At 36.6% G+C, this 20,510-nt stretch overlaps 1 protein-coding gene across 1 annotated transcript in view; it reads right to left on the bottom strand.

Annotated features, from left to right (window-relative positions):
- Positions 1–17,459, bottom strand: part of luzp1 (leucine zipper protein 1) — a 57,357-nt gene extending 39,898 nt beyond the window's left edge. Inside the window, 1 exon segment of the mRNA XM_051134273.1 lies at positions 17,158–17,459. The gene's annotated coding sequence lies outside the window, so the exon portion shown is untranslated.
- Between the last annotated feature and the right edge of the window lie 3,051 nt (positions 17,460–20,510).

Below are 20,510 nucleotides of genomic sequence, written 5' to 3'. Positions count from 1 at the left end.
TTGAGTGTGTACATCTCAAAATTTTCACTTTTTTCATGCAACTGTGTGATACAAACTCACAAGTTATAAAGTTTGCGAGCTATAAAGTCAGAATTACAAGATATAAACTCGCAGATCCGACCTTTTGCTCAGAATTGCATGATATAAACTCGCAATTGCGAGTTATAAAGTCAGAACTGTGAGACAAACTAAGAATTCGGAGAAATGAACTCACAATTCTTTGAAATAAAGTCAGAATTGCAAGATATAAACTCACAATTCAGACTTTTTTCTTAGAATTTCAAGTTTCTATCACTAAATTGTGACTTTTTTCTAAGAATTGTGAGTTTATATCTTGCAGTTTTGTCTTTATAGCACGCAATTGCAAGTTAAGTCGAAATCATGACATAAACTCGCAGTTCTGAGAACAGTCTTTTTTTTCACCTCAAAACTGGACTTCATAACTCACATTTGGAAGTTTATATCTCACAATTCTAAGAAAAAAGTCAGTATTGCGAGCAAAAAAGGCAGAATTGGGCTTCCATACATGTCTTTGCTGTAGCGAAACGAGCCTTTGCAAACCAGATACATGACAATGAAGTACAATAACTTTAATATTTCAGTAAGGACACATCAAAACTGGCAGTAAAATCGTTTATACTGTTACAAAAACTGAACAGCAAAAACAAATCCCACACACTACCAAACTATGCAAAAAGTATCAAAAACGTTTATTTATGACGTTTCGGTTGCATGACCTTCATCAGACATCTTCAAACATGCTATCAAAAAAACGGGACACTAGTTAAAATTGCTTATTTTTCTGGATTAAAAAATTCTTGGAAACATTTGTGATGACATAAGTACACAAGTAAACAAAATATATAACACTGTTCTAGTTTTTGGATATTTTAATAAAAATCTTATATTGTGCCTGTTCTTTTGAACTCTGTATCCTTGAAAAATCCTTGAAAAATGTATGGTTTCCACAAAAATATTAAGCAGCACAACGGTTTTAAATAACAAAATAATAATAAATAAAATGATTTTACAAAGAAACTGTCTCATCTGCCTAAAACTGTAAATAAAGATCAAAAAGACAGGAAGATCTAGAATACAGTGTCTATATTTAGGCCTTTCGTCCTGTAGATACTCAGACTTACAGCTCTAAATCCAATCACCTTGGACAGGAAGTGGGATGGTCAGAATATTGTCGTGCGCTGACCATTTCTATGAAAATGCAGGTCACTAAGCATCGCCAAGGGCACTGAGAGCTTGGTCTGATCCTGTGTGTTGTCAGGGTGACTATGACATCAGTGATCGCTTTTTTTAAAATCATTTTATTCAGTGGCAGCAGCAGGCCCCGCTCCTCTTTCAATGAGATAAGAACAGTCCTGTTGCAGTGACGCATGGCCAGACATTAACTAAACGGCAGAACACAGCGTCTGAACAACACAGAAGAACATTCACCAAACTACCAACACTAAATTAGTGGGGTCAACGACAAGGTCTTTTTTTTCAGATGGTTTAATTTATTAAAGGTAGTGTAGGCGATTTGGAAATTCTAGCTTTGAAAGCTCCCACCTTCCCTGCATAATCACTATGCAAAGCCACACCTACTACAAAACACAAGAGCGCACAGAGTCTAATCAGCGACACAATGAGAGATGGTGTTGGTGGAGGATTGAATGCAATGCTGTCAGATTACCTCACGTCTCATTCACTGGTGAGAAATCATTGTAGAACGGAGCACATAATACTACAATAACAGCACCTCCCATTCTCACTCGGTCTGCAATAGCATAGTGGAATGCTCTGATGACGTATCATGTCTGTATACAAGTACATACGTTGACAGGCAGGCAGGAGAGCCTATTGTAATCTTCGGACAGAAGAGTTTGATTGAACGAATGTTTCATGGTCCTACGCCTTCCACAGATGATAAAACTACATAGATATATAAATTTAGACCATTTATTGATTGCTATCAGGATGTGAAGACTTTCAACCAGCACAAAAATGTTTTTGAACCAACTCACCTATGCGGTGTTAAAAAAAATAATAATTAAATTAAAAACAAATTATACATATGTCTTGTAAAGACCTCTGTTATGATGTTTCTAACTTCTGAATGAAATTACAAAACTGCTTCATTGCTTACCAATATTTGACATATTGACTGTCGAATCAGATTCATTTGGTGGCCCTGCAAAATATATGCAACCAACATGCAGGAATAACAAAACAAAACAGGATTTTATATCAAAGAGAGCACCCCTTGTCAAGGTCAGAAAGTCTCTTAAAATGATAATTTGGCCAAGGTAAGTTTACTTCCAATTATAAATTGTCAAGTGGTGCAACTCACCAAAAACAACTGATATTTATGAGTTAATAACGCATTTGATAGGGGTTGACCGATTATCGGCACAGATATTAGCCGATATTGGCCGATTAGCCAATAAAATATTTTAATTTTGAAACGAGCTATTTGGCTCTGATGCTGATGCAGCCTGTCGGAACTCACCACTCTGTGGCTGAATGCAATCTCCGCCCACCGCCAATTTGATTTGTTGAGAGTCACGAGTCGACCAATCAACACGGAACACTCTCCCACACCGAAAGCGCTTGCTAACCAGAGGCTCCACTCACGCATCAATTGTCTCTCAAAGTTAAGGCAGCAAGCAGACTTTGCTGAAGTTGCAATAAATCTCAATCCACTAACGACACACAAGTTGCAAAACACCGCAATATTAGCTATGATTTCCACAATGCGATTTACGCATTGTTGTTGTTTTTTTTAAGTTAATACATTGATGTGCATTAGATGAATTGAATAGTCAACTCTACTATTTTAGGTTGTTTTAGTCATCAGAAAATAATTAATGAGGAATTACGAGAGGTAACAATATTACACAAGTATTTGGCTTCAATAATTTACATTTCCCCAAGCTGTTTAGCTGTAGTACAGTATTCATAGGCTTAATCGTGAAGCATATTGTCAGCAGGGATGAAGTGGCCCCACTTTTAACTCTCTCTTTATATTACCCTTATTGTAGATGGATGCACAGCGGTAGACAAGAGAAAGAGGTGCAGTGTGGGAGTTCTACACTCAATTAACACCCGGGAAGGCAGTTTTCGTCAGAGCCCTTGTTATTCTTAATTTTGACATTAATTTTAATTTTTACACTAGACATATACATACATATACATATATATACATATACGATTATGATGATTATGTGTTTTTCAGGGCCGATACCGATTATTACAGATCAAGTAGACCGCTATATATATATATATATATATATATATATATATATATATATATATATATATATATAGGTTCAAAGTATCGGTTATCGGTCTACTTGATCTGTAATAATCGGTATCGGCCCTGAAAAACACATAACTGTCTATGATTAAGCAATGATTAAGTTGTGTACACTTAAAAGAAGAAATATATTGGCAAATATTACGTTTTATTTGACGTTACACCACATGACATTTCTGACATCACAAAATTTAAACTGGTCTTTAAAATGGTCTAAAGGTTTTCAAATCTATATTTATATTCTAAATCTATATTTATATATATAAAAATATATTTTCCCCATTTTCTTAATAATGAACACTCTGAAATGTCACTGAACTGCAAAACAGACCCTTACAATTCAGCCTCTAACAAGTTTGACAATCGCACTTGTCTCTTTCTCTCCGCTCTACACAAAGGCAGCACACAAAATGAACCTCAAACAAACAGACTCATTTCTGCAGCTCCCAAACTATAATTCATCACAATTATAGATAATAATCATGGAAAACCACCAATATGCTCCAATCTCAACAACAATCTTTTCTTCATCCATTCTTTAATAAGCATGTAAATGGCCTGCAAAACAGTCACCCATACAGCCAACATACTTCTTTATGAAAAGAGTACAATTTTCAGAATAATCTAGGGGTAACATACAAGGGAAAGACACAAGAAAGAGATCAGTATCCCCATGATGAGCTGTTAAAACCCAAAGTTTCTGCTGAGACAGAGAGATTCATTTAATGAGCGAAACTCATGCTGTTTTTCTCTAATAAATGCTCTTTTAAGTTACTTTCAAGTTCTCAGTACAGAACAGGATTCTGAGTGTTACACAAGCCTCTTCCATAGCATGTCCCAGTGGGCAAAAAGCGGACCTTGAAGAAAGCTGGAAAGGCTTCTAAAAAATGCTAACTATGCCCCTTTTCCCCTCTCCCTCCCCAAAGATTGAGTCCAGCCCAACTTAACCATCCAACCCAGAGCATTCCTGTGTTCTCCAGCCCCTTTAACAAAACACAGTGTGAGAGAGACGTCAAACGCATTAATAACACAACTTTCCACTCAGCTGACCCAGACATCCCTTTTAAGGCCAAGCAGTTCAGATTTCTCTTTTCATTAAGTTCCAAAAATACCTCAAGAACAGAGAGCACGAAAGAAGGGGAGAGAAAACATTCAACTGCCCGATTTGAGCTGACGGCCCTTATAAATATATGAGACGATTCACAAAAGTGACAGGTGAGTTTATATGAAAGATATTTTAACATTTCTCCTTCTCTTAAACAAGTATAAAGATTCCTGTCCAGGAACTGTTTTGAATTCCCATGTTTTAGGTGTCATCTTGTCCACTTTATGCCTAACAATCTTCTTTAAGCTGTTTTTTAAAGAGCAAACATCTGGGAGATGTACTAGTAAAACTCAGTATTCAATTCACAATAAATAAACCAATCCAAATGGAGAAAATAATCTATTTTGACTGTGAAAGCGGGAAGTCTTGTTCCATCCAGTCACACATTATTCCTAATGTGCACATTTCGTCCATTTCTCAACTAAATGTTCTTCAGAAAAAGGGAAAACAATAGTCTGAACATCTGCACACAATGTGCACCATTCCTAGAGATCATTTCTATTTTGTTATGCCTCAAAAGAGCATTTGTAGAACATTCTTGGAAAACATCCTGAATGTGTTTGGCTTTATCTAGCCATGCTAAAAACAGAAAGTTGGTTCTGAGATCGCACGGTGCTTTCTGTGAGGTTTTATCCTCATTCATAGCATCTTTTTTGACAGAAAATGACTACAAAACTAATAACTGTAACTGCATTTCTTTTACATCACTTTACAGGTGTAAAAGTAAAAGTAAAAGCGGAGTAGGTTTCACCATGCATGAAGATGGGAAGGGACATGCAGGGCAGAGTTTTCAGGCTTTAGGCTTGAAATGCCCTGTCGAACAGAAAAAAATCCCAACCATATGTAAGCCATTACAGAACTCAGGAAAATGTTTACAATCGAGTGTCACAGTCGAAACATGTTTTCTATCAGAGATAAAGGGAGAATAGGCCACGAACCAGAGCAGACCAAACGTACGTCCGCCTCAGTTTAACTTTCTCAACGTGTTTGGACAGTTCACAGGTCACGGCTATCCTGCCTCTAATAAAAGATAGCACAGTTCCCGGATAAACCACACTAGAGACGTCTTCCATTTAGCTCTGGTGCATCTCTGTGTGCAAAAGTCAAGAACGAGACAAAGGATGTGTTGTTGTTCCTCAAAAGGAGTTGTTCTTCAAAAGGACGCAGCTGATAAACTTCTCTGTCATGTACCCTTGTAATGCTAAGAAGTACTTCAAAATGACAGTCAAATGATCACATGTTCTCATTAGCTTGATACGTGGTGTCCCTCTGGGCAATGTTTTAGGCCTATTCATTTTTAAACAGTATGATGTTTTTATAGTATGATGTTGAATCATAACCAAGAAATGGATGCAGCTGATAAAGTTCTCCATTTTTTACCCCTGTAATGCTGAGCAGTACTTTAAAATTGCAGTCAAATGCTAACGTTTTCATTAAATGAAAAGTTCACTTCTAAAACAAAAAAAAGGTACCGGGTCCGGTACTTTCGGTACTGAAATTTTAAAAAATAGTCCCATTGTGCTTACATGTGTGCGCTCGGTGAGGAGCGTGAAGTGCTTATCACTGTAGCCAATCACAGTCATGTCTGTTGAGCGCGTGAACACTATGGCCAATCAGCAATGTTTAAAAATCGGCTCAACAGTGCTCAAATGTGAGCGGTACTGAAAGTACGGAACCCAGTACAACTCTACAGCCGAGGAAGAAGGGTCTTATCTAGCTAACTGATCAGTTATTTTCTAAAAAAAAAAAAATAAAAAAAAAATAAATAAATAAATTATATACTTTTTAACCTCAAATGCTCGTCTTGTCTAGCTCTGCGAAACTTCGCGAACTCTGTGTATTCCGGTTCATGACAATTACGCTAGGTCGAAAAACTCCCATCTCATTTTCTCATTTCCTACTTCGCGGAAAGTACCAAGTGTTTATAAAGTACACAGGCAAAGGAGATCAAACACTTTACAAACAAAGGTAAAACAGTGCTGTAGGACGATTTTGAAGGTGGAGAAGAAAATGAGATGGGAGCTTTTCGACATACCCTAACTGTCATGATCCGGAATACACAGTTCACGCAGAGCTAGACAAGATGAGCAATTGAGGTTAAAAAGAATACAAAGTGTAGTTTATATAAGCCTATCGTTTCTCTAGATAAGACCCTCAACTGGGATCGTTTATAGCCCTTTAAAGCCCTTTTGGAAGTTCAAACTCGGGGGCACCATGAAGTCCAATATATGAAGTGACATCTTGAAATGTTTTCCTAAAAAACATAATTTCTGTACTACTGAAGAAAGAAAGACATGAACATTTTGGATGACAAGGGGGTGAGTAAATTATCTGTAAATTTTTGTTCTGGAAGTGAACTTTTTCTTTAAATTGTTATGTGGTGTCCCTCCAGGCATTTCACTTTTTAAAAATTTTAAAATTAAGGGTTTGCAAGTAATTAATAAAAAAAATAAGCTTGTTGTTAGGATATGTGTAAAAAGGAAAACACTTGGGTCCATTTAAAACATGCAGTGCAAAAGTAAAGTAGCTGAATAACTTCAATAAAATCAGCCTTTTTGCTGTTCAAGTGGTCCTATTTAGGAAAAAAGAAATTTGGGTTACTAAACATCAAGCATTTCTTTTGATAACTGCCATAAAATGTCAATGACTATCAAGAGTTGGCCACTTAAAAAGTAGGGGTGTACTGAAATTTCAGCCACCAAAAACAGAAAAGACTGGAAATTTTGCTAAAAAAGGAAAAAAGTTATTTTTATATCTGATCTGAAACAGAAATACTGGCAAAAAAGCTGCATTCATGTCAAATGACCCTGGTTTAATCTTACATACATCAACTCAAACAACGCCCCAAATGGTGAACTTGATGTGAACTTGTGGTCGTCACAATGGCCAATACTAACCTAGACTTCTAAGCAGCATTATGTCAAAGTGTGGACTTTGGAGGCAGAATGCAAGGCTTGGAGTGGCATTCGGGACAAGGCCCAAGTACACTCATACGTTAATGTTGCTATCCTCTATAGAGCGTAAACACATAATGGTGATGGCAGATGTTCAAGATAAAGGAAAATCTGATTCTCCCAAATTGTCCTTGCTGCATTATACTCGTGGATTACAGTAAACACAAGTATTACGAAAGCAATGGCTCGCTCTCAAAAAAAAAAAAAAATCTGTCAGATGTTTGACAGATGGGTTCATTCAGTGTTTATTCAACGTGCATTCAAAGTGTTTATTAACACTCACTCTGAACTTTATAGTACTGCGTGTAGACAGCAACGTGGCTAAAACGTCAGCTAAAACTAGAGTTCATGCATCAGTGAGAAACAGTGCGGAGGGAGGTATAGGGCACAGTTGCTTTCCCTGCCCATGCCTGAACCTCTCTGCTAGACTGGAAATCAGGTCAGCGCTGGACCCGAGAATCTCTGCTTGTGTTTCCATGTGGAGGGTAAAAATAGGCAGTGCAGTGCAGAATTAAAAAAACCAACAGCCTCACAGCATACAAAGAGGTGAATGAGTCCTATTGCTTTAAAGAGAATGGAGTATAAATATAATACAGAAAAAAAAAATTCTTTCTTTTTTTTCAGCCTTTCATATTCATGCACTTTGTTATTAAAATTGTTTTAAAAAAAGTGATTTTTTCAGTCAGAGGAGCCATCACTTGAGCAAACCGCTATAGGCAATTAGAGTGAAAATTATTAAATAGATAAAAAAAAATTAAATACATAGAATAAAATGTAATCTAAAAATAGTAGTCAGAATACATTACCTAAAATGAGTAACCTACACTACCAGTCAAAAGTTTGTGAACAGAAAGATTTTTAATGTTTTTTAAATAAATATCTTCTGCTCACCAAGCCTGTATTTATTTGATCCATAATACAGCAAAATCAGTAATACTGTGAAATATATCTATTTAAAATAACTCATTTCTATTTGAATACTAAATTTTCAGTATCGTTAGTCCAGTCTTCAGCATCACATGATCCTTCAGAAATCATTCTAATATGCTGATTTGTTGTTCAATATGTTTTTTAAACTTTTTTCCGTTTATTGAATTTTTCAAAAGTGATCAAAAGTGATGATAAAGACATTTATAATGTTACAAAAGATTTCTATTTCAGATAAATGCTGTTCTTCTGAACTTTCTATTCATCAAAGAAACCTGAAAAAATTCTACTCAGCTGTTTTCATAATAATAATAATAATAAGAAGAAGAAGAAGAAGAAGAAGAATTTTTTCTTCTGAGAAGCAAATCAATATATGTGACCATGGACCACAAAACCAGTCATAAGGGTCAATTTTTCAAAATTGAGATTTATACATCATCTGAAAGCTGAATAAATAACCTTTTCATCGATGTATGGTTTGTTATGACATGATAATATTTGTATTTGGCCGAGATACAACTATTTGAAAATCTGGAATTTGAGAGTGCAAAAAAATTTCAATATTGAGAAAATCACCTTTAAAGTTGTCCAAATGAAGTTCTGTGCAAGGCATTTTACTAATCAAAAAGTAAGTTGTGATATATTTACAGTAGGAAATTTACAAAATATCTTCATGGAACATGATTTTTACTTAATTTCCTAATGATTTTTGGCATAAAATAAAAATCAATAATTTTGACCCATACAATGAATTTTTGGCTATAGCTACAAATAAACCCCAGCGACTTAAGACTGGTTTTGTGGTCCAGGATCGCATATTAGAATGATTTCTGAAGGACTTTCTCATGTGACTTGAGGAAATTCAGCTTTGAAATCACAGGAATAAATTATATTTTAAAATATATTGAAATAGAAATCAATTATTTTAAATAATAAAAACATTTAAAAATGTTACTGTTTTTGCTGTACTTTGGATAAAATAAATGCAGGCTTGGTGAGCAGGAAAGACTTAAAAAAAAAAAAAACAAACAAACAAAAAAAAAACATTAAAAATCTTACTGTTAAAAAACTTTTGACTGGTACTGTACATTAGATTACTAACCACAGTTTTCATCCTGTAATCTGTAATCAGTAATTGACTACAATTTGTATGTAATCTACCCAGCTCTGATTGTGAATAACCAGTATCTTGTCCACTCCTAGTGACTCATAGATTAAAGGTGGGAAAAACTCTGCAAGAGGCCTATTAGGCCTCTGTAGCACACTAGACTTTACAGCACAGGAGAAGGAAATTAGGACAGTGCATGAGAACCATCAGCCAGATCCCTGATGGAATTCCCCATCTCCACCCAATACAAACACGCACAGAAGCTAATGAACTTAAATATAACCATTTGGTTCTGCAGCGGCAGAGAGCTGCAGCTGTGTCCAGTGTGCCGTCCCGGATACAGAGAACATTACACCATCACAGAGCATGTGGGCTGTTGTGTGTGCATCACCCTGGATCTGCTGAGCTATTTCAGGAGACCTTAGGGATATTTCAAGCGCACTCCCACTCTTACTACCACACTCCTGAACAGCAGCGTGGATACTGTCACACAAAAAGCAGGGTCAAAGATCAATGAGAAATCGTTTGGTGACTGACAAGCATTTGAGATGCACGGTAATACCAGGTGTGAACAGCAATCTGTCTCGGTTTGAACACTTCCAATTTCTTCCCCGACGCGGATCTTAATACCAGGTGTAAAAATACCACATAAATGCGCACCTGCTCTATAACACACAATAAATCTTCTGTATTCTGTACACATGCCCAAATGTAAACACGGGCGTGTTTGTGCGCAGATGAGACAGTAAAAGGGTGGGACGCTTTCGAGGAGAAAGACATTTGACATCCTTTACAGATGACTTTGAGTGATTAGAACTGGAGAATCTGATGATTTCTTCTTACAAGTATTTTCTATGATGTAAAACATCACAGAAAGAGCAGGTCTGAGCAGATCCAAGCACAAATCAGCAATCCCAGACGCAGTGCAGTACTTGGGATATCAGTTCTGGCTGGGTGCCTCTTTATTACTTAACTGCTGTGAGTTCTTGCAAGCGAATAGTGGTCAACTGACGTGGGGGTTTTATTTATAGCCAACGGCCGATATAAGTAATGCAATTTGATCACGGCAAATAAAATATACACAAAAGTGCATCACGTCAATGAACACCCGTTTACTGAAACTGTATTTTCTTTTACTGAGACTGGTTTTCCTTTGCTGTAAACAAAACTTGGTTGTCATGAGAGCTTACGCTACGCCTACGTTGTACATCATCCACTAAAAAGCCACTCTCTCGTAAATGTGCGCATGACAGTTAGCAGAAGCTAGAGATTACGGTTTATAAAGTTTTAAGTATAGATATTTTTCTTACACAAACACATCGATTCACTTCAGAAGGCTTTTATTATCCCCCAGGAGCTATGTGGAGCACTTTTTATGAAATATGGACACTATTTTTGGACTTCAAAATCTTAAATCCCATTATTAAGCTTGGAAAAGCCAGGACATTTTTTAACATATCTCTGATTGTATTCATCTGAAAGAAGAAAGTCATATATACCTATAGGATGGATTGAGGGTGAGTAAATCATGGGGTAATTTTCATGTTTCAGTGAACTATCCCTTTAATGCGCCTATCTAATGGACAGGCGGTTAACGTATGGTCACTTCAGTAACCAATTTGCTAAAATTTCCAGACAAAAAGTGTCTATAGACCAATTCAGTGTTTGCAAACACTGACAATGTTTTTTGTGGACAGAGCCTATCTGGTGGCAGAAAATGACCGCTTTCAAGTGGCAGTCTATGGAAACCATGGAATAAAACAGTAAAAAGTTACATTTGAGTTTATATTTCAAAATTCTTACTTTATTCTCAGAATTCCGAGATTATATCTTACAACTCTAATAAGAAAAATCAACATGTCATACTTTCTAATGAGTTTATATCCCACACTTCATGGCTTTTTTCCCCTGAAATGGACAACTCGCTATCGTTCAGTTAAATTGTGTTATAAAGTCCAAACTAGGAGATACAAAAAACTTTTGTAAGAAAAGTCAGAATTGTGAGATAAAATAGGTAAATTAAAGCAATACGCCCCAAGTAGTCATGGTTTACAGTGAATTTATAACATATTATTGTTTTTATAAAATGGCTATTCCATATATGTAGTAAGGTTTCACAAAAACAACAACAAAGCAAATAAAGTGTAATGATATTAATAAAAACATCATCTTACGCCAAACAATGCAGTTCCTCAAAAGCGGTTGTGGTTGCCGAGCAACACGCAGACGTAAACAAAGTTGTATGTTTGTAAAGTACTTTACAACAGCTTAGAATGCGGCTCAACCAATTAGAATCAAGAACCGTAACTATTTGTTTTGTAAGTAAAATTTTATAGGTTTAAATCGTATTTCATGCTGTAACTGTAGGGCTAATATAATCGTCCCCTACGAACTGCGTATGTGAATATTATATAGACCTATTGTTTAAATCGAATTTATGCTTTAAAAGTAGAGTAATCACAGCAAATTTCATCCATTAGTCTGTACGTTTAAACATCTGCGTTTAGCTTTAAATGGCGACTTTGACGACAGTATTCTATAAAAATGATTTGCATTTCGATTCTGACGTCCAAAAGCACAACAATACATTTTATCTTTTATTCCGTGGATATTACATGTTTCACTCCACTTGTTACTGGTATTTTTCTGCCACCACAATGCATGCGCAGCTGCACGTAGTGGCTTTCCAGATTTGATTCTGGAAATTTTAAGAACACATTTTGTAAGTCAAATGACTGCAGAGTTGTTTTGTATGGACAAAGACAGTTAATCAAAATACCTTATTTGCATTATACAGGTCTGAAACCATACGAGGAAGAATAAATGATGAAAGAATTTTCATAATCCTATAAAAACCAGGTGTAAACTTTGAGAAGCACCTTTAAGTCCTGTGGTACTGTGTGAAAATCAGTCCTCAGGGCAGACTGGGACAGCTGGACTGGTTCAGTGTATGTTTGTGTGTGGGAGGAGCTGCTGTAGTCTTCCTGTGTTCACACTTTAACACCTCTTTCTCAGGCTGGATGTCTGTCAGCAAGCTCTCCCACTCCCTGACAGCACAAAACTGAAGAGACACTCAGCTGTGCACCAGATCTAGTCATCCTTCCTCATAAACATCTGATTATATGTCCGTTCACAGGAACACAAAGAATTACTGAAAGAGTTTTGTCATTTTGCGTGTATACTATTCCACTGCCATTTTCAAGATAATGTTAATGTCAAGAGCACATTTTCTAGGTGCCAACAGCTAATCCGCCAATGACGTTTACAACGGCCTTACCGTTTGACATGTAGGAGTACATCTGTGTGGTAAAATACACAATAAATTTCACTTCCCTTTGCATTTAAGAAGAAGTGCCAAATCACAGCCTTATTCTCACAGAGAAAGAAGAACAATGATATCGTGTGAAGTACCATGACGTTCCTGTAAAACTACGATTTTGTAACAGAATGAAGACCTACTGACAATGCGGTGTCAGAATCTGTCGGTTCATTTGAGAAAGAAAGAGAGAAGATTAAGAGAGAAAACACCGGGACTAAACCGCAGTATTCCATTTAAACCTCAAACTAGTCATTTAGCCTCTCCATAATCCTTGGGTCTGGTGCTAAGTCTGGTAATTACTCTTATTGGACACCGATAACCATCACAAGCGTTTCGCTGCATGCTTCCTCCAAGTGGAAAAGCAATCAGTAGACTGGCAAAACCAGAAGCAGGGCCTGCTCATAAAGAAAAGCGGAGAGGGAGGGCAGGAATTACAGCGCACCGGCATTCATTGCTTGATCACTGTGCAAACTGTCTCCTAACTTTCTCTCGCGCAAGAACTGCCCCTGCCTTCGCTCACAAACACCCACCCATCCTGTTTCAGCTGACAAAGTTCACATGTACTGTTGTATAACCAACAATAACAGCTCATCAGAAATCAACCTTTGGCCGTCTAAGGTGAGAGACATGTGAAAAGGCATAGCAGGTCGTGAAACACACGAGAGGAGGAGTGAGAGAGATAAGCTACAATAGAAACGGACAAAGAACAACACACTGCTTCTGGTAGAAAGCAAATACATCCGGCTCTAGAATGTTGTCCAGATCTCCAGCTACAGTACAGTGGCTCTCAGCTGGTGTTGCTTCAGGAAGCAGATTTTACAAGTGACAGCCTAACAAATGTACCTACAATAAATGCTTAATGTCATATTTTCTTTGGCATTATGTAGTCTTGTTGATGATTTTTGAAGATGAGGGCTTCTCAAACAGCCTGTCAGTGCTGGTATCTGACTAATTTGGTTTAAGGAAATGAATACTGTAATTCAGCAAGAATGCAGTGACAGTAAAGTTAAACAGATAGTTTACCCAAAAACGAACATTGTGTCATTAATTACTCACTCTCATGTCGTTCCAAACCCGTAAGACTTTCATTCATCTTTAGAACACAAATTATGATATTTTTAATGAAACCTGAGAGCTTTCTGAACCTGCACAGACAGCAACGCAACTACCATGTTCAAGGCCCAGAAAGGTAGTAAGGACATTGCTAAAATAGTCCATGTGGCATCAGTGGTTCAACTATAATGTTATGAAGCTACTAGAATACTTTTCGTGTGCAAAGGAAACAAAAATAATGTCTTTTTTTAACAATTTCTTCTCTTCGGTGTCAATCTTCGATGCACGTTCATGACAGTATGTTAATTTGTGTTCTGAAGATGAATGAAGGTCTTACGGGTTTAAAACGACATGACGGTGAGTAACTAATGACAGAATTTTCATTTTTGGGTGAACTGTCCCTCTAAGTCAGTAAAGTCAAATGAATGCATTGACACACAGAAACTGCTTTATCAAAGCAACTCACAGCATATCAACACAAAGACAAAGCTAGAGCAAGATACAAGTTTAAACCTTAAAGAAATGCTATAAACTATCAAGTACCAGCAAGCTGTGATGATATTCAGTTGAGTGGACTATTTTACTGTTCATACCAAAACATACGCAGACAAGTGGTTTAGAGCCTTACTGGAAATCTGTCAATGCTCTGCATTTGAGTCTAGGACAGGTCATGGCAGGTCCTCTCTGTGCTCGTCTTCCCTCTCTTGCTTTATGGGCCCCACCTGCCTAATGTAATGGAGCTTGTATGGGGGTTGCTGTTCTCTCTGTGCTTAGTGTTTCATTTTTTTCTGTCAGCTCCCCAGCTCCCCAACCCCCCAACCATCACCACTGCTGCTTACCTGACAAATGAACACTGGTATGTATATACATCAGCAGTATTTTTTCATGTGTGAATCTTTTAATAAAACAAATAATTCCTGCTCTATTTCACAACTCATTTTTTGTTAACTGAAGTCTGCTTTTTTGTGGCATACAACTGCTTTCCACTAGACTATCTATAACCAACTGCATCTGAATGTGGGCTGTAAAGAAGCAACATCATTGGTTGGATCTATTGAACGAACACGCCCCCTTTATTGAATGAGTCATTAGTTGTGTCCCAAATGACATACTATACATTATGTACTCTACTGTCTAGTTAAAGGATAAGTTCACTTCCAGAACAAAAATGTATGTATATTTTACTCACTTCCTTGTCATCCAAGATGTTCCTGTCTTTCTTTCTTCAGTCATACAGAAATTGTTTTTCGAAGGAAACACTTCTATGGTGACAGTGAGTTTGAACTTACAAAATGCAGTTTAATTGCAGCTTCAAAGGGCTCTAAACGATCCCAGTCTTATCCAGCAAAATGATTGGTTATTTTCTACAAAAATGTACAATTTATATACTTTCTAACCTCAAATGCCCGTCTTGTCTAGCTCTGCATGAACTATGCGTATTCCGGTTCAAGACAGTAAGGGTCATTCGAAAAACTCCAATCTCATTTTCTCCTCCAACTTCAAAATTGTCCTACATGGCTGCAGAAGTACCGACCCAGTGTTACAAAGTAAACATGCAAAGAAGGTCAAACTCCCTTTACAAAAAAAAGGTAAAACAGTGATGTAGGATGATTTTGAAGTTGGAGGAGAAAATGAGATGGGAGTTTTTGACATACCCTGTCTTAAACCAGAGTGCACAGAGTACGCATGCGCATCGCATTTGAGGTTAAAAGTATCTAAATTTTTATTTTTTTAGAAAACGACTGATTGTGTCACTAGATAAAACCATTCTTCCTCAGCTGAGATCGTTTAGAGCCCAACTCGCAGGCACCATAGAAGTCCACTATATGGAGAAAGTCCCAGAAATGTTTTCCTCAGAAAACATAATTTCTTTACAACTTAAGAATGAAAGGCATGAACATCTTGGATGACAAAGGGGGTGAGTAAATTATCTGTAAAAAAAAAAAAAAAAAAAAAAAAAAAAAAATCTGCTAGTGAACTAATCCTTTTCAACATTCAACATTCCAACTTTGTATTTTCGATTAAACAAATGCATATCATGGACTCTGAAATGCACTTTTTACTGTTGGAATAAATATGCATAAATAATATGGTGTATTCAGCCATTCTACTTATCTAAAATACTTTTTGCATACTACGTAACTTCGAAGCGTGGACTCGCTTCTCGCCACCTACTGGCGGAACGATGTTACCTGCAGAAAGAGTCACTAGCAAATCAGAACAAGCCTTTGGTGAAATCATTAAAAAGATTCGAATCACTGGGATAAAACAAATCTGCGTGTGTATTTTCAGTCGTCACATGAAAATACTCTAATACACAGAGTGCCAAAGTACATTAGGAAAGCATCAGTCTTCCTGACCTCTACTCGACATCCAGCACGCAAGTCAAAAATAAACACCTGATTTTTAGGCCAAGGCAAAAACAGGACTTTCCATTACTAATATAAGCCTAAACATGAGCCATGTAAGGTTAACCGTATCAAACGCATTTAATTGTGCCTGTCACTGTGTGTGAACGCACATCGCATCTCTAATAACTGCTGTCAACATTAATAGCCACGGCTTGAAATAGCAGGTCGGGACACACATTGCGTCAAAAAGCTACACGTTACGATACAGAAATCCAAATTTAACACGGGATATCTGACAGGCGAACATGAGCTTCATAACCGAAGCCCTTAACACCGGAATGAGTCTTGCCTGCTTGCTTGTTCGGCAGAAACGTGCAAAAAACGCTTTCAAGATTAAGCACACAGTCAAAGAAAACTGCTTTCTGTAAGAAAGAACCTATTTAGACTCTGTCTTGTAACCGAACCAAATTCCCTAAACGTCTGCGGTTTTGTTCTTAGAGAAAGCGACTTTTCCTGTTTGAAAACGCACAATATTGTTGGGAACCTCTGGTGTACGTGGCGAGGAATTTAAATCGGTTTGACATTTAATTGCTAGCGCGCAACAAATAAAGTGCAAATCGAGCTTAAATGCTGTAAAGGTAAACTTTACTTCGCTACATAGTGCGATGCTGCTGACGTAGAAGGTCTCAATGAGAATACAGAGGGAATCTCTGGTTCAGCCCCCTAAAATCAGCACATACTCGATTATGTTTTAGTTACCGCTCGGCTACTAAACATCCGCAGTTCGGAAAGTCCCGGATAAGTTTACTCCCGCATCCCTACGACGCTTTCATTCCTACATCAGTCACAAAATAGCTCGACTAAAATCACCGCAGTCCGGCTTAACGAGCTCCTCCGCTGCAGAGAACTGGAGGGGGAGGAGGGTGACAAAGTTGCCGCAGTTTGGAGTTGTGTCTAGGGGGCAAGATTCCACCATTCAGCTCTCCTTCCACTAAACTAGCTTAACAACCCCGCTTCGGGTTTCTCTTACCTTGAACACCAAGAGAAGAACGGTGACGGTTTTTCGGAGGTAGCTCTCTGGAAGGGCAAACCACTCAGTCGCGTTTGACTTTTTGAGGATGAATAGAGCAGCTCTCAGCAGGGTCCTCGCTAGTTCCTTCTCTCTCACCCCCCTCCCTTGCGCCGCAAGATCAAACCATCACATTCCTTCGAGATCCAAACAATGAAAAAGGTGGGTTTTCCTTTGCCAAGAAAGACCCACCCCTAGAACGACTACGCCGCCTGTGACCGCAGAAAGAACGCCCTTGCTCGGCTAATACGGTCCCGCCTTCCCCGATGAGGGAAAGAGCGACGGGGCAGGCAAGCGATGAGCTCTAGAGGAAGCTTGTGGAATAACGGAAACCCAGAAGAGCTGGACTATTTTTTAGCACTGTAATTAATAAAGGTGTTAAACCTTTTTTAAAATGTTAAGAAATGTAATAAACACAAAAATAAATACAAAATGCTAATTAAAAAAACATGATGACATCGGAAATATTGCCTGTGTTGAATGACTGAGTGACGTCACAGGCAATAACAAATAGCTTATATGAATCTAAATGATTTAAACTGATTTTTTTTTCTCACTAACAAATTTAAATGATTTTTATTTAAATTATATTAACATTACCAGTTATAGTGACAACAACCACAACAGTAATAAAAATCGTTACCTTTAACTTGACTAGTTTATTTATGTACACTATCAATCAAAAGTTTTTGGACAGTAAGATTTAAACTTTTTTTTTTTTTTTTTTTTTTTTTAAATAAATCTCTTCTGCTACAGTAAAATGTTGAAATATTTTTACTATTTAAAATAATAGTTTTCTATTTTAATATATTTTAAAATGTTATTTATTCCTGTGATTTAATATTTAATATTCTGATTTGCTGCTCAAAAAAGTATCATTTTTTCAGGCTTCTTTGATGAATAGAAAATTCAGAAAAACAGCATATATCTGAAATATATATCTATTTAAACCAAGTATTAATTTTTATAATTTATTTCAGATAAATGCTGATCTATTCATCAAAGAATCCTGAATAAAATGTACTCAACGGTTTGAAATATTGATGATAATAATAATATTAATAATATCAACAATAATAATAACAATAAAGGTTTCTTGAACAGCAAATCAGGACATTAGAATGATTTCTGATGGATCATGTGACACTGAAGACTGGAGTAATGATGCTGAAATGTAGCTTCGATCACAGGAATAAATTACATTTTAAAATATATTCAGATAGAAAGCAGTACAAATATTTCACAATATTGCTACTTTCACAATATTACTAATAATACTAATAAATGCAGGCTTGGTGAGCAGAAGAGATTCTTTAAAAAAACATCACAAATCTTACTGTACAAAACTTTTGACTGGTAGTGTACAGTATATTGTGCTTGCAAAACAACAAACAAACAAACAAAAATGAATTTGATACCCAAAGGCAACATTGCAGTAGAGAGTTAAATAAAATATATTGCCAATAACATATATAGAATGGTTTGATATTAGGTGTCTCAAACACTTTTCCAAAAGTAGTGGTCAGAAATAGCTGAAAAGGCAGCAGTCCAATAGAAAGTTAACATGCTTGGGTTTCCAAAGCAGGATATGAACCAGCATCTGATTGCTGGTTTACAGCCTCAACCCACAAGCTACCACCAAAATCACAAACACCCTTATATTTTTAGGACCCACACTGTTTTAAGTTGCATTCTTTTTACTCTTCATTAGAGTAATTTCAGAGCAATGCATTGTGGTTTCTCATTAGGAAAACAACTCCACTTTTTTGGTAGATGTTGAGATGAAAGAAGGTGTGACAGTGTTATTTTCAATGGTGAGTACAGTGCAAATATTTATATCCACTCCAAATGCACACAGTCCTGTTTTTGGTCCAAAGAGAACGGAAAACATTTAATTCTGAGCGCAACAGTATGTTAGTGCGGTGGCCAAGTTTCATCCTAGTTCTGCAATTTACTATTTAAGCACTCAGTGAACTCAGTGAACCAGGCATACATTTAGTATTATTACAACATGAAAAGTGCATCAAAAACAGTAAACCCTGCCCACCATGGTAAGGAAAACACCCTTAGACTGTAGTCTACAACCAGACTCTTCTAAGCTGGTGTTTGCAATTTCATGTATATGAACTGACAACTAATGAGGTTTTGTTTCTTTCAATATACCAGTCAAAATTTTTTGAACAGTAAGATTTGTAATGTTTTTAAAAGAATTCTCTTGTGCTCACCTAGCCTGCATTTACTTGATCCAAAATACAGCAAAAGCAGTAATATTGTGAAATAGTTGTACTATTTAAAATAACTCCTTATAATATTATTTTAAAATATAATTTATTCCTATGATCAAAGCTACATTTTCAGCATTTCACATTATTCTTCAGAAATCATTCTAATATGCTGATTTGCTGTTTAAGAAACTTTTAAACAACAAATCAGAATATTAGAATGATTATGAAAGATTGTGTGACTGAATGATGCTACAAATTCAGCTTTGAAATCACAGGAATAAATTACATTTTAAAATGTATTCAAATAGAAAACAGTTATTTTAAATACTAAAAATATTTCAAAATTTGACTGTTTTTGCTGTACTTTGAGTCAAATAAATGCAGGCTTTGTGAGCAAAAGAGACTTCTTTAAAAAAAAACAGTAAAAATCTTACTGTTCAAAAACTCTTGACTGGTAGTATAGTGAAATAAGAGTGACTCCAATTATGTCAAATGTTTATGTATCAAGTCATTATGAACCAGGCTCACTTTCTTACAGTCCAAGCTTCATATGCTCTGTTCAAGGCAGTTAAAAGTGGCAGTGATCCTGAATAGGCACAAGGCAGAAATAAAACTCTAAAAACAGCCTAGTGGCCTCAGAGTGGCTAAAGTGCACCAACTAATAGTTACACCTGCCATAGTCAAGGATAATTTGCACCATATGACTTTGACCTGCCCTTTTTAGGAAATTTATGCTGTATTTTATTAGCCACTATTTGTCACATAACAGCATTTATATATCTATTAATGTTGCAAGCATCAAACATAAGCAGGGATGCCATATAGGATACAACAATAGTCGGTCTGGACTAAGTTCTACTTTTTTTTTTATCTGCACATCTGAACACCTGTATTTTTGCTTATGATTTTGAACGTCAGGAGGTAAAGCACAAGTGGCTTTCGGATCTCGCACTCCTACACAAGCTGTCATCGGTTAAATCAAAACAAAGTCCTTCACTCTTTAATTATTTTGGTATAAGGCCACTGCATGTCACAGCAGGAAAAAGCTGTAGGTGGAGAGAACATCACAAGCTCGAACGGTGAGCTAAA

This window comes from Labeo rohita, chromosome 17 (assembly GCF_022985175.1).
Source record: "Labeo rohita strain BAU-BD-2019 chromosome 17, IGBB_LRoh.1.0, whole genome shotgun sequence".
NCBI classification, from domain to species: Eukaryota; Metazoa; Chordata; class Actinopteri; order Cypriniformes; family Cyprinidae; genus Labeo; species Labeo rohita.
Note: the sequence above shows the minus strand (reverse complement) of the source record. Positions and strands in the feature narration are given on the sequence as shown.